General features: G+C 38.4%; 1 protein-coding gene and 1 pseudogene across 1 annotated transcript in view; both read left to right on the top strand.

Moving 5' to 3' along the window:
* Window positions 1–15,150, top strand: part of FGF13 (fibroblast growth factor 13) — a 612,089-nt gene that overhangs the window by 16,207 nt on the left and 580,732 nt on the right. The window lies entirely within an intron of this gene.
* LOC130038458 (uncharacterized) lies at window positions 6,123–6,221 on the top strand (annotated as a pseudogene).

Here is a 15,150-nt window from a genome sequence, read left to right as displayed (position 1 = left end):
GAGTATCTTGCCCGCATGGCAGAGTCTGGCAAGCTACCCGTGATGTATTCTATATGCCAAACACAGTAACAACAAAGTCTTCAATGGAGACATTATTGGGCCTGCTTGAGCAAATCGATGAACAATGGGAGGACAGTGACAGTGACAGTGACAATAATAAAAAAGAAAATTGGCAAACATTTGGACAGCTCTATTAAATGATAATTATACTTGAGAGATATCAATAAAGCTTAATCAGTGTCAAAAAAACACAAAGTGAGTGCCTGAGGATGCTGTGTTTTTCACGCAATGCTGCTGGGATTACTCAGGTTATCTCGTGTGCTTGGGAGCTTCTAGCAACTACTTGGTGCCTGGGGGTTGCTCCAGGTCTTCACTTGAGGAGGATGTTTGGGGGCTATCAGGTCCGAGATTGAATTGAGACCAGCTGCATGCAAGACATGCACTTTGACCCCTAGGCTATCTCTCCACTCCCTTCATCTTTTGTTAATAGCTGAGTAGTGTTCCATTATGTATATATACTGCATCTTCATTATTTGTTTGATGGTAAGTGGGCACTTAGGTTGTTTCCAGTGCTTGGTTATGGTAAATAGCAATTAACATGAAAGTGTAGCTGTCTCTTGTGGATTACTGATTTTTTTGGAACCCATATTTCACAGTCTCTTCAAGTGCTTCTAACTACATGTTTCTCAAGTGTTCCTGAAGTTAAGACTCACCTTCATTGAAATCTATGTTTCAAATATGTTAAAATAGGTTACCCCATTCCACTGAGCCACAGGACCAGAGTTTTAAGAAGAAAGAGTCTGGTAATCTCAATTTTAAACAGGGGTCTTAATGAATCTTGGCATTAGGTAACATACTGGGAGAAACATTGTCGTAGTTGTATAAATAAAGTCCTAGGGCACTAGAGAGTAGTACAAGGGTTAAAAATTTTTTAAATTTTTTAAATTTTTTAATTTTTATTAGTGAAACACCATGAGGTACAGTTGTAGACTTACAAATTTTTGTACTTGGGTTTCAATTATACAACGATCAAATACCCATCCCTCCACAAGTGCCCATTTTCCACCACCACGGGTCCCAGTATCCCTCCAACCCCCCATACCCCCACTCCACCCTGCCTCTGTGGCATGGCATTCCCCTTTGTTCTCTCTCTCCTTTTGGGTACTGTGGTTTGCAAAAGAGTCATTGAGTGGCAATCATGTTTGGTCTATAGTCTACTTTCAGCATGCTTCTCCCATCCTGGGAGGATCCTGCCAACACCCTTTATTTGGTGCTCCCTTCTCTATCTGAGCTCCCTTTTCCCCTAGCATGTGTGGCTTGCCTCCAAGCCATAGAGTGAACCTCCTGGTACTAATCTCAGCCACTCTTGGGTGTTAGTCAACTGTTTTGTTACTTTATGTTCCACAGATGAATTCAATCTTTCTATGTCTGTCCCTCTCTTTCTGACTCATTTTGCTTAACATGATACTTTCCCTGTAGTACCACTTGTATGTAAATTTCAGGACGTCATCTTTTCTAACAGCTACATAGTACTCCATTGTGTAGGCTTTGCATGTGGTCAACCTTGCTTTAATTCCTATATCTACCTATGATCCCTGAGCACTTCTAGTTGTAATCCCTGAACACAGATCCAGGAGTAAACCCTGAGCACCACTGGTTGTGCCCCCCCCAAAAAAACACCCCTAGAAATGTGACTTTTCCCCTTGTGAATGAGATGCGTAGCTTTCAACAGATCTTTATGGAGTTTTATTTATTCAGAAATGATAAATCTGTTGGATTTACAACCTCTATTCTATCATCACTGTCAATAAAGAATAAAGAATGTTCCAAAAGTTCTTCTTATCATGGGCTCAGTGAAGTCAGTCTCAAGTCCTTCCCAAGCCCTCCTCACCTTGCATAATCTAAAATTCTGTTTGGAAACCTCCCTCCTCCCCTTTGGCTCCTTTGACTCTTTTATGAGCAGTTTGACTTCCATTCTTCCACTCAAGTCCTTCTTTGTAAGGAGCAAATGCAGAATGAAGAACACTTCGAAGTATTGGCCCTTCCAGAAAAGGGAGACCTTCAAGGGAGAATGAAGGTGAGATCCAGAGCTACACATCCAGTGCAGCTTGTAGTTTGACATAGGTTAATATGCAAACATGTGGACCCCTCTGGTGACTTTAACATCAGTGGATTTTTAGTGTGGCACAATAGGAATGCATCCCTTTGTCAGTCCAGCTCAGTTGGGCAAGAGAATTTTTCATATGGGGAGAGTGGGAGGTGGGGTATTATTGTAAGGGTCGATCAGAGCTCTGTGACAACCCCCCAGTAGTCTTCTTATTCCCTAGACACTGGGCTGTGTCCCTAAAATTGGCTCATGACCATAAGTTCATTGACCTATTGCTGCTAGTTACTTTGAGTTATAAATGTGTTTTACTTCCTGTGTGGAATCTGGGGGTTTCAATCTGTATAGAATGACCTGGTTTGTAGCACAAGAACCTTGGGGACTTTGACAGATTTCAACATTTAAAAAAATCACACAGCTTTCTCCCTCCACCCCACTGGACATAAAAGCAACCTTTGAGTTTATGGAACAAAGAGCATGCCTTTAAAAAGTAGCATGTACAGAAAAGGAGGAAAAGGAAGACGGTTTATCCTCCTTTCTAGGGCCATTGTCTCCAGATAAGTGACAAAACTGAATCCCTGGGAAAATCTTGTATTGATTTTTAGTGCTGAGGCATTGTTCTAGGTTTATACAAACTTGGTAGAAGACAATAAACCTGTTTCTCTGCCTTTGAACCAAATGTTGAGTTGCTTGGTTTACCTGACTGGAGAGAATGAGAATAGTAGTGCTACTGAGACAGAAATTATATCCGAATGCTTCTAACGTGGCTTTGGCATAAATAGGTGAGGCTTAGTTTATAAAAGCCTTTCATATGAAGACTGTTCTCTTATGTTAAACGGGGAAAGTAATTACACCACGTAAGAGTTATTATTCTTCAGAAAATTATTTAAATAAAACCATAATTTACAAAGTTATTGAGAGTTGGGTGCTAGGCATACAATATTTCAACACCAATCTCATCACCAGTGTCAAAGTCCCTCCACCAGTGTTCCCATGCTCCCTCGTGCTCCCACATATGCCATCTTGACAGGCTCATTTCAAAGTTCTGTGATTGTAGTTTTGATCTCATTTCCAGTGTTGTTGGCTCTTTGCTGTGGATATAAAGCTATACCACTCTCCCACATCATTGGTGATGTGGCCCCTGACTCCTATTCCACTTTTATTTCCCTTTGACTTCTTCTTCCTTCCCCAGAGGGAGCTTTTTGGTTGTTTTGGCAGGGCCTGGAGGTGGGGGGCACACCTGTTATTGATCAGGGGTTACTTTAGGCTCTGCACTCATGAATTACTCCGCGTGCTGCTCAGGGAAATATATGGGTTTCTGGGGATCAAATTAGTGTTGGTCACATGCAAGCAAGCACTCTACCCATTGTACTGTCTAAATCTGGCCCAATTTGCATTTATTTATTTTTTATATAATTTTAAGGTTATTTTTAATTCCTACAGCATTTAAAAGTGGTTTAAATTAACGTCATAACATCTGCTATATGGATGATAAGGTCAATAAAATATATAAAAACAGAAAGAGGTAGAACCCTGTAGAAATATGTAAGACAAAGGATTATTGATATTGGACATAGTGGATAGTGGACGTGGAGAGGAGCAATGGTGTCTGCATTGACACTGACTCCCGCAGCGCTGCAGGCTGACCCAATTTTTAAGGTTTTCTTTTAATTGGGCGGCGCTGGAGCGATAGCACAGCTGGTAGGGCATTTGCCTTGCATGCGGCCGACCCGAGTTCGATTACTCTGCCCCTCTCAGAGAGCCCGGCAAGCTACCGAGAGTATCTCGCCTACATGGCAAAGTCTGGCAAGCTACCCATGACTATTCGATATGTCAAACACAGCAACAACAAGTCTCACAATGTTACTGGGCCTGCTTAAGCAAATTGATGAACAACGGCAGGACAGTGCTACAGTGACAGTGCTATCTTATATGTGAATTTTTTTAGGGATCAAAGATTACCTGATTGAAAATAAAGAATGAAAACCCAAGTTTCGGGGTCCCTTACTGAAGCATTAAGGTTTCTTGTGATTCTAATTACGAACTTTGATGTTGCGTGGCTATTTCTATTGCCCAGGTTCTTTTTTGTTATTTTCAATTTATTAAAAATTTAATTTTTAATTGACTCACTGTGAGATACACAGTTATAAAGCTGATTCTGAACAGGTTTTAGTCATACAATGATCCATCACCCATCCCTCCACCAGGGTCCAATGTTTACCGCCAATGACACCAGTTTCCCTCCTGCCAACCCACCTCCTCCAGCCTGCCTTTATGGCAGGCAGTTTACCCTCCCCCCCCGCTAGGTTATTTTAAATGTTTACATTTATTTTTTACTTTTCGGTGGCAAAATACTGTACATAAAAAAGGGCATTTTCATAACTTTTAAGTATGCAGTTCTATGTAATGGTGTGTAAACTTCACCACCGTGTGTGTTTCCCAGATACTTAATAAGACATTATAATTTGGGGGAGGTTGTATGAACCACACCCAGAGTGCTTAGGGTTTACTCCTGATTCTGTGCTAAGGAACGATTTCTGGTGGTCCTTGAGGGACTCTATGTGGTGCTTATGATGGAAATTTGATGGGCTGCATGCAAGACAAGTGCCTTAACCCTTGTGCTACCACTCTAGCCCTATACTAAGACATCATCTTGCTCCAGGGGTCAAAATAGCTTCCTAGGATATACAAAGTCAGGCACATAAAGAAATGTGGATCTATCTAAGCTCACTGAGCAAGATATTGGCAGAAGCATTTGGTCTGGTGCGTTTCTACTTAACCAAACAGATACATTTGGCCAGGTGACCTCCTAGAGTGTGTGCAGAATCAGGGTTAAAATGTATATTTATGATGATTTCCTTATTGATGTTATCAAGTTAACAATCAATTGTTATGATTTAGAGCCAAAAGATACCCTCAGACTCATTTAAATTAGCCTCTCCCCCAGTTCAAATTAGTAATTTAAAATATGGGCTTTATTTGCTCTTTCTACATACAAATTGAATTACAAAAAGAGGTTAGCATTCAAATTTCTAAAATCCAGGAAAATTCTTCTGCAGTATGCCTTCCACTAACTCCATGACATTCCATGGTTGAAACCAAGTCCTTTGTGGGTGGCTGTTATTAATAAGCTTTCCTTAGGATGTTTGCAGTAACTGCTGTGACCTAAATAAGATTGTTTACATTGTTTTCCCCCACAAAGACAAAACCAGTTTTAAAAATGTATCCATCTCTTAAAGACATTATACTTACCCTCAACCCAAAATAATCAATTTTTTCTATTTATACATTAGAGGAGGAAACTTTAATTAGATAAACTGGAATATATCTACACAAGCTAAATATCTGGAGCTCTTGTGGATCATAACTTTTTTTCTTGAAGTGGAGATTTAAGCAGATGCACTATGTACCAATAGCATGATTCCTTTAAAAAATGTTTTAATTTGAATGAAGTAAAATGCACATAACAGAAGGCTTAACATTCTAATGATTTTTCAAATTCAAACAATTTTTATTATATTGAATCACCATGAGATATAAAGTTACAATGCTTCTGGTGATTGAGTTTCAACTGTACAATGTTCATGCACCTGTCCCTTCACCAGTTTCCACTTTCTTTAAGCAATGTCCCTCCTTTCTCTCCCCTCTCCTCAGCCTACTCTTATGACAGGTACTTGTCATTTTTCTTTTTTTCCTTTTAGGCACTGTGGTGGACACACTACTTTTACTAAAAGAGTATCCATGCATATTACATTATCTCCTTGAAACACCCCGTTGTGGTCCAGAGAGATCACTTCCCAGTATAATTTTAATAATTTTTAAGTATATGGTTCATTTAGTGTTTGATCCACATTGTTGGACTCTCCAGAATTTTCTCATCTTGCAGAAATTATACTCTGCAATGGAAAGATGCTGATTCTAAGATGATGGTTCCGTTCAGCAATTTGTATTCTTGAAAAGTTAATAATATGCACAATATTATAAATTTAAAAATAAAACCAGGATAATAAAATAAATTATCCTGGTTGATAATCAGGATGATTGGGTGTTCACACATCTGTGTGACATGTGCCTCCCTTTAATCTTGTTATGCACCTGACACATTACCCATCTGAAGGGAAAAAAATGAAAGTGAAAGCCAACTTCCCATTTCTCCTCACTTTAGTCTCTGCAATCACCATTATACGTTGTTTCTATGAGCTTGAAAACCTTAAATACCACATATACATAAGATTGTACAGCATTTTCTCTTTGTAATTATCTTATGCCATTTACTGTATTGTCCACAAGTTTTATTTCTGTCATAGCAGGTGTCATGATTTCCTTCTTTTTCTCTTTGGTTCCTAGCATTGAACCTATCGTCCCAAAATGTCTGCTCTTCTCCTGAGATATATACCTGGACCTTCCTTTACAATGCCTGACTCATATTTTATTCTGTCTGGTACTACTCAGAGAAAAAGAATAAACAGATAACATAAAGACAGGCTCAGAGATAAATAGATATAAAAGGGGCTTGATTTTAGAAATTGTATAACATGGTTAAGGAGCCTTAGATATCCGATTGCATGCTGTCTATGAACTGGAGAATCTGGAAAGCTTATAGCATAATTTGGTCTGAATCTAAGAGACTGAGAAGCTGAGGAGCTGTCGGTATAACTCCCATCAGTGTGAGGCTGATGACCAGATAGTGTGGAGTTAGTGTAAGTCCCCAAAATCTAAATGTCAGAGAATAAGTAACTGAGATATTGGAGAGCAGGAATGAATGGGCGTCATAGCCCAAGTAGAGAAAGATTTTGCTATTTGGCTATGTTCAGTTTCTCAACTTTGTGAATTGTATATCTCCGTTCATCGGGACAGTCTTTACTTAGTCTTCTGAGACTCAAATGCTGAACTTTTCCAGAAGTACCCTTATAGATATGATCAGAAATAATATTAAATTAAGGTATCTGACTATGACTTATCCTGGTGATGGTGAGAGAAAATTTAATCATACCACATATATATATAATATACACACATGTATATATAGAGAGTAAATTTTCTTGCTCTATTCCTCTGTTGTTGTACATTTCAACTGCTTCCATCTATTTGCTACAGTGAACATAGGTATTTGTCTTTTCACCCTTTAATTGGTGGATAAGTTTACTTCAGCATGCTCAATATATTTCCTTGTCTTTATACTTACATAGTAATATGGTTGAAATCAATGAGAGAATAACCTAGACTATCAGAGACTGGAGGTATAGAGGTCTTCTTCCAAATTGCATGTAAATTTGAAAACCATGAGGAAAGAACCATGACAAAACCCAGAAACAATAGGGTTTTATGGGTCTGAGGTCTATTTTTGTTTTCTTTGGTTGTGATTTTCATTGTAAGAATATAGCACTCCTGGGAATATATCCCAGAGAGGCAAAAAGGTATAGTCGAAGTGACATCTGCAATTGTTTGTTCATTGCAGCACTCTTTACAATAGCCAAAATCTGGAAAAAACCTGAGTGCCCGAGAACAGATGACTGGTTAAAAAAAATTTGGTACATTTACACAATGGAGTACTATGTAGCTGTTAGAAAAGATGACGTTATGAAATTTACATACAAGTGGTACTACATGGAAAGTATCATGTTAAGCGAAATGAGTCAGAAAGAGCGGGATAGACACAGAAAGATTGCATTCATCTGGGGAACATAAAGCAACAAAATGGGAGACTAACACCAAGGAATGGCTGAGATTAGTATCAGGAATTTTGCTCCATGACTTGAAAGCCACACGTGCTAGGTGAAAAGGAAGCTCAGATAGAGAAGAGAGCACCAAATAAAGGGTGTTGTGAGGACCCTCCCAGGGTGGGAGAAGCATGCTAAAAGTAGTCTATAGACCAAACATGATTGCCACTCAAGGCCTCTCTTGCAAAACACAGTACCCAAAAGAAGAGAGAGAGAACAAGGGGGAATGCCCTGCCACAGAAGCAGGGTGGGACGGGGGGATGGGGGGTGGGAGGGATGCTGGGACCCGTGGTGGTGGAGGATGGGCACTGGTGGAGGGATGGGTACTTGATCATTGTATAACTGAAAACCAAGCACAAAAATTTATAAGTCTATAACTGTACCTCATGGTGGTTCACTAATAAAAAAACTAAAAAAAGAGTATTTTAAGTCATTGTATCCATGTTCATAAAGTACCTTCACACTTATTTAGATTTTAAGAATTTCTTTTTATAAGAGTTTTGTAACTTTTTCCATATAGATCCTTTATCTGGCACATTATTACTCCATGCATATATATAAAATGTTAGTTTTGTATTAAAATATTACTGTTTTTGGAAAAAAAGAATAATATAACTCTTCCATGATGGCCTCCATGATACTTTATTCCTGAATACTTTCTATATGCCTTTTGAAATTTGTTTCCATTCTTATATTTTCTTGGTATGTTTCTCCCACTATGCTAAAACTTTTTGAACTCATGGACTCTGCCATTTATCTGAGTTCTTAGTACCTGCCACAGAACCTGACCTTTGGTGAAGCAAATGTAAAAAATGTTTGTTTGAATAGAAATTGGACCCATTCTGTCATTGGGAACAATTTGAATTTCCTAGTTAGTCTTGGAAAAATTTGACATTTTTATTTGTTTCTCTCTGCTTCTTTTATGTGTGAGACATGACTTATGTTCAGGAGCACAAATTAGGTTTAAATATGTGGCAACTAAGTTTTATTCTTCATCATTTGTGTGGAGAGGAAGAAGCATTTGCTAAGTTCTTGGCATCAAATAAAGAAGATTGGACTTTAATATTGATTTGTGATGTCCCTGTGATCATCTTCATTATGTGTATTTTCCACTCTCCAGGAATCACTATGAAGATGATATGAATAGGAATTGTGTATGTCTTTGGACTGTACAACCAGATGACCAGATGGAAGAGTTGTATTTGTAACTGGACACAGATATCTCACTCTATGTGTTGGCACTTAGGTCTTTTGTGATGCCTATTTTTCTTGCCCCCTTATCACTTTTTGAAGCCACTTAAACTCCAGAAATAAAATTCTCCAAAGTGAAGTTAAGTGAGAGTGTACTTTTCATTAAAGACCCAAGAACTGTTTAATGCATTCTGATTTGCATTGGTGAGCAAGGAGCTTGTATTCATTTTCAGGTGATAGACAACACTTTAGAAGCACATGCCGGAGAATCTGGACACCATTCATTCAAAGAACAGCAGCCAGATGGCAGGCTCAGTGCCAGGCTCTGGGGAAACACTAATGAGGAAGAGAATCCCTGTTCTGGCTCCTTTGGAGCTGACAATGGGAGAAATAGACCAGGAAGTTAAACCCTGATCAGGGAAGACAGAGAGGTAGGGAAGCTCTCACATTCTCATCAATTCTAATTCTAATTCATATGCAGAAATGTAAAAATGCCACTTACCCATGCATTAACAGGTAGGTTCCCTGATTGGGAGAAATATATGAAGAGACAGAATGTTCTGTGTTCTGCCCAATGATATCTTAATGTATGTTTAAATGTCAATTGTGAACAAAACTATGGAGTACTATTTTATTAAATTTTAATGGAAGCTTAAATATAAATGAATACAAATCTATAAGTAAATTTGTTGTTTTCTGTTTATTTTTTGCTGCTAAAATCACAGATTATGGACTGTCGATATTTTCTATATGATATAAATAAATGTGTTTGTCTGAATTGGGATTCTCCTTCTTAATTGAAAACAAAAAATAGAGAGACCCTCTTTGCTCTTAAGGATATGGGTCATTTAGCACTAACACTTGACCATACTGAAAGCATATTAATAATATTTATTTATGAAAAAGTGTGTAGTTGTATGGATAGCATTGGAAGGTCATGTGTATATTTAATTGCTTTTGTTAATGAGATTCCATGGGTTACAATACGGTTGATAATGGTTTCCCATGCATATAATTCCAACACCACATTTTAACTAAGTCAAAATGATCATTCTGATTTAATAGACAATAACATTCCTGAGAAATTAGGATATAGTCAGGCAAGACACAAGTTATTTCTGATTCCACATTACAGGACTCATGTTGATTATCAACTTTGTTGTTTTTATTTGTTTTGTTTTGGGCCATATCAGGCTATGCCTAAGCTTATTCTTGGCTCTGTATTCAGAATTACTGGTGGTGTTTGGAGGACCATATGGAGTTCTGGGGATCGAGCCTAGGTCAGAACCTCTGTATGCAAGGAAAGTACTCTATCCTCTGTACTGTTGCTCAGGCCCGCCCTGACTCGCAACTTTGACCATTTCACTTGCATGAAATCAAATGTTTGTTCACAAATGTTATCCAGAGGTTGGCTATAGAAATTTCATGATAGTTCCATTCATATCATTTAATTGTTCGTTCAACTTGTGTGATGTGCCAGCTCTATGTCAGGCTGATTCCCAGTTCTGGTGATCCATTGGTGAACAAGCTATTACTCATCTCTGTCCATTTCCACCCATGCCCCAGAATTCACTATAACCTACTGGGATAAAAACAGACATTGAAATAAGGCATTGGGGCAAACAGAGTGAGCAATTCTCTAATAAGAGAAATTCAGGAAGCTGGTGAAGTCTAGGGGAGGGGAGTTAACTCAGTTTTGAAGAGCCAGGGAAAGCTTGAAGAGAAAGATTGGTGAAGTGAATTAAGAGTTAGTGTGGCAAAAAGGAGGGGAAGACGATTTCAGGCAGAGTGAACAGCACATCTGAAGAAACAGAAATGATCAGAATGGAGAAAAGGGAGAGCATGTGGAATAAGTGAGACTGCAAATATAAAGATAAATTTGAATAGCTGAATCTCGTTCACTGGGGCTAGAAAGGCAGGAGGTACATTCTCAGAGGGAGGCAGGGGCCAGAGCTCAAAGGCATTGGTGAATTTGCATATCAAGATGAGGAGTTGAAATTTCATTTTAAATGCACCAGGATGCCTCTCGATGTTGGCATAATAAGGAGTTATGTGACTTGGTGTCCATATTTTAAAATTTTGTCTATCCGGAGAAGAACTGAGAAAGTAATAACTAGGCTTGGACTCTATAAGTTAGGTTTGACGATGGATAATATCTATAGACTTGGTTTAGTGTCTGTGTATTTATGAATGGTCCACCGATATCTCATTTATCCAAGCGCAGAGCAGAGGTATTGTAGAGATCATGTTTCGTATTTGTGAGATCCTGGGTTCTAACTGCAATACCAAAACAAAGACAAGCAAAAATCTATTTTGTTTCTAAAATGGAGTTCCACTTTTTAGCACTTATGAATGTGAATAGGAAGTGCCATTTCCCTCTGTCTAGCTCCTCTTTCATGAACTCAGAAATTTTCTCAAAGAGATTTTCAATGAGATCTTCAAATTAATAATGACCCCAATATAATTTACTTAAAAGCTATGTGGCAGACCCTTTATAGATGGTAGTCAAATAAATGGCCTGACATTAGTCAGGTGCCTTTCCTGGTTACAAACATCTTAGGATACTCAATATCTCTTTTTCAAAGCTTACTGCCGAGTTATTGTATTCAAGTTAGAAATAAACCAGGCAAAGTGGAAATCAAATCTTAATGTGAGTGGTATATAATGGTCCCCAAATTGGACTGGCACTTGAAAACGTACTTTTGTTTCCCATTTGCTGTTATCTTTACCACTCTTTATTTAATATAACAGAAAATCACAGGCAATTTATATCAAAATTCATATCTGTAAAATGGAGATGTTAATGTCACATCCCTACTTCAGTATTTTAGGGGTTCTTCTATTATTAGGAAAATAGCTCTGGGAACCTAGCATTAATAATAGATCATGCTCCTAAAAATTAAAGGTGGCTTTCACTGGGGAGGGCCAGGAAAAGAGTATAAATCCCTGAAGAGCTTCTCAAAGGCTCTATGTTTTTACTCCAGGGCATACTTACTGTAATGAAGGTACAGATATGGACAGTGAACTGGAGAACCCCTCTGCTCAGCCCAGAGGCAAGACCCCACTCTTTAGTCTTGTAAAGCTTTATCTTCTCTTATTACAGAAAGAGAAAATAGAAAATCAAAGTGACAACTGATACAATTAAAGTTCTAGTTAATGGGGGAAAATGACCAGATATTGGTATTGCTGTTGACAAAGATTACAACAATTTAAAGTCAACACTGCAAAGTCATACTATTTTGGATTCATTGCATCAGGGGATCAACATCTTTATAAACAGTAGAAGGGAAAGTCGGCATAGATTGGGGTGAAAAAATGCTTCGTTAGTCACAACTCTATAGAACACCATGAGTTGATTTGTAAAAGTTTATAGATGATATGGATTTTGTGGTTTGCGGTAATGAATAAATACAAATCATTTCAATTGTTCTTATTATATTTGGAAGTAATAATTGCTACAGTGGGAGAACATGTCACAATGTTCTCAACAGACATTCTCCTCTTAGAAAGCCCAGTGGCATTTCATTGGTTATATAGTGTTGCTTCTGATCTAGTAAGTTTTGCTGTCATGCAAAACAAAATTCTAACAGATCCTGTGCAGGCTGGTTTAATCTCTGTGTGAATTAAGACTAAATTACTTACATTTGAGGCTACAATAGTGAAAGTTGTCTTGATAAAGTGTTTTTGAACATATATTTGGGTACTTTTCTCTGGAGAAGGTGGTCATATTAAATCAGGAATGTAGGAAAAAATTGAAGACATGGGAAAGATTGTGTAATCTAAACAACCTAGATTTTATGGAAAAATGTATTTAAACTTTTGAAGTAAAAATTTTCATATCCATTTTAGATTCCTGTGCCCAGTTTATGTATGTGAGCAAGTGGTTTGTGTATGCATGTGTGTGTGTGTGTGTGTCTATTTATGTGCGTGTATGTTGGTGGAGGAATTTCAAAACTATCAACAAACAATTCAAGGTCTCCAGCAGGATGTCCTACAATTTTGTTATGATACTGTCTTCCCAGAATGCCATTAGATTTACAGGTAAGGAGGTCAGTCCTACAAGAATGCCCCCTATAACCTTCATAGCATCTGTCTTCAAAGGCTTAGCAAGTTTAGGTGAGTACTGTGATTCTGTCTAGTCAACTCCAGAGACGGACTCCCTTCCCTTGTTTGACTTCAGATGCTATACAGGTTGCTACCTAGATTGCTGACCAGGTGATTATAAATAAGTGTTTCTGATCTGGAGATGTAGTAGAGGGGGTAGTCACCTACCGTTCGTGTGTTTGACCCATGTTTCATCCATGGCGTCACGTGGTTAACCAAGCACCTCCAGAAGTGAACCCTGAGTACAGAACTAGAAGTAAACTCTGAACACAGCTGAATGTGCCCCCTCCCAAACCAAAATAAATGAGTAAATAAATCAAAGTTTCCTCAGTAACCCCTCCTATCACGATCATGATCACGACCATCCTGTTGTTCATTGATTGCCTCGAGCAGGCCCCAGTAATATCTCCTTCGTCCTAGCCCTGATATTTTTTAAAATGTGCCATATTCAAGGCTCTTTCAGGGTTAGGAGAATGAGACCCATCATTGTTACTGGTATTTAGCATATTGGGTATGCCACGGGGAGTTAGCCAGACTCTGCCCTGTGGGCAGGTTACATTTGGTAGCCTGCAAGTTTGTCCCCTCCTATGGTTCAAATAATTTGCTAGAGTGGCTCAAGGACTGAGACAAACATTCTACTTAGTGGATAACTGGTTTATTGTAACAGTATATAAATAATAACAGCCAGATGGAAGAGATTCAGGATGCAAGGCATGAAGAAAAGGCCTGAAGCTGCCATATCATCTCGGCGCAAACCTCTTTTTCCAAATCTCCATGTGTTGATTCATTTGCAAGCTTTCCTCATCCAGTCTGTTCCTTTGTTGTTTTTTCCCTCTGGGTGGCATGAATTAAAAAATTACTTCGACATGAGTGAAAAAAATCAGTGACTATTCACAATCATTTCAACCCTCTCTCCCCTCCCTGGAGGTCAGGGAGAAAACTAAGAGTTTCCAATGATCTTAGAAGCTCTGTGCCAGAAACAGGAGCATGTAACAATGTCTTATTTTTAAAAATCATAAAACACAGTATAATATGTTTTCAACAGTGCCAGGCTCTGTTCTAGACATAGGTGATCTGACAGAAAATTAAACTAAGATTCCTGCCCTTATGTTATTATATTTAACATGTGTGTATCCGTGTATGCATGGGTGTGTGTGTATATGTGTGTATGCATGTGTGCGTGTATGTGTGTATCTGTGTATCTGTGTTGGGGACAAAGGGAGCATATTATATGCAAAATGTGTAGGTATAAATATATGAAATCTGATGAAAAATGCTATGAAAGGAAAAAAATCTTCCAAGAATGTCCTGTGGTGATGGTGGTGGTGACAAATGACTGAAGTTTTGTTTGGTGGTCACGGATAGACTCACTAAAATGACAATTGAGCAAAAACCCGAGAGACAAATATTTCAGGCAAGAGATTTGCCAGGTTTAACACATTGCCTGAGGGAAAAAAGGTATTACCCAGAACTCAGGCAGCTGGTGTTACTTTTTCTTCTTCACAGGACTCAAGTCCTTTCTATTCCTGTGTAAATTCTGCACGAATTTAAATTACAGTCTACAGTTATTAGACTCTTAAAAGCTTAATGTTTTTTTCCCTTGAAATTGCAGGACTGGGAGCTTGTATGTATCCATACAGAGAATATTGGCATGTACTAAATTGGCCTCTTCCACTGTACATATGTGTTTTAGTGTTGAATATGTACTTGTTGATTTGCATCTACAAATTTACCATATCTACACTTATGTAAACCAAAGTCCCAACCATTCGAATAGCTGGGAAAAATGAATGTGTCCCAATATAGACAGGTTTATCTTGAGCTTCTGTGGTTCTTTTGAAATGGGAGAAGTAGTATTAGCCACAGAGAGAAACCTCTCTTGTGGATGTGAAAGGACTAGAGAGCACTTATATTGAGTAGGGAGCATGTCAAAGTCATGAGAATGGAGAATTTCCTGTTCAGTATGTGTTGTAGATTCATTTCAGGGTCGATAGATGCACTCTCTGTCTCTGTCCATAGTGCTGTGCATAA

Source organism: Sorex fumeus, unplaced genomic scaffold (genome assembly GCF_029834395.1).
Source record: "Sorex fumeus unplaced genomic scaffold, SorFum_2.1 ptg000075l, whole genome shotgun sequence".
Lineage (NCBI taxonomy): Eukaryota > Metazoa > Chordata > Mammalia > Eulipotyphla > Soricidae > Sorex > Sorex fumeus.
This window is presented reverse-complemented; position numbering and strand designations above follow the sequence as displayed.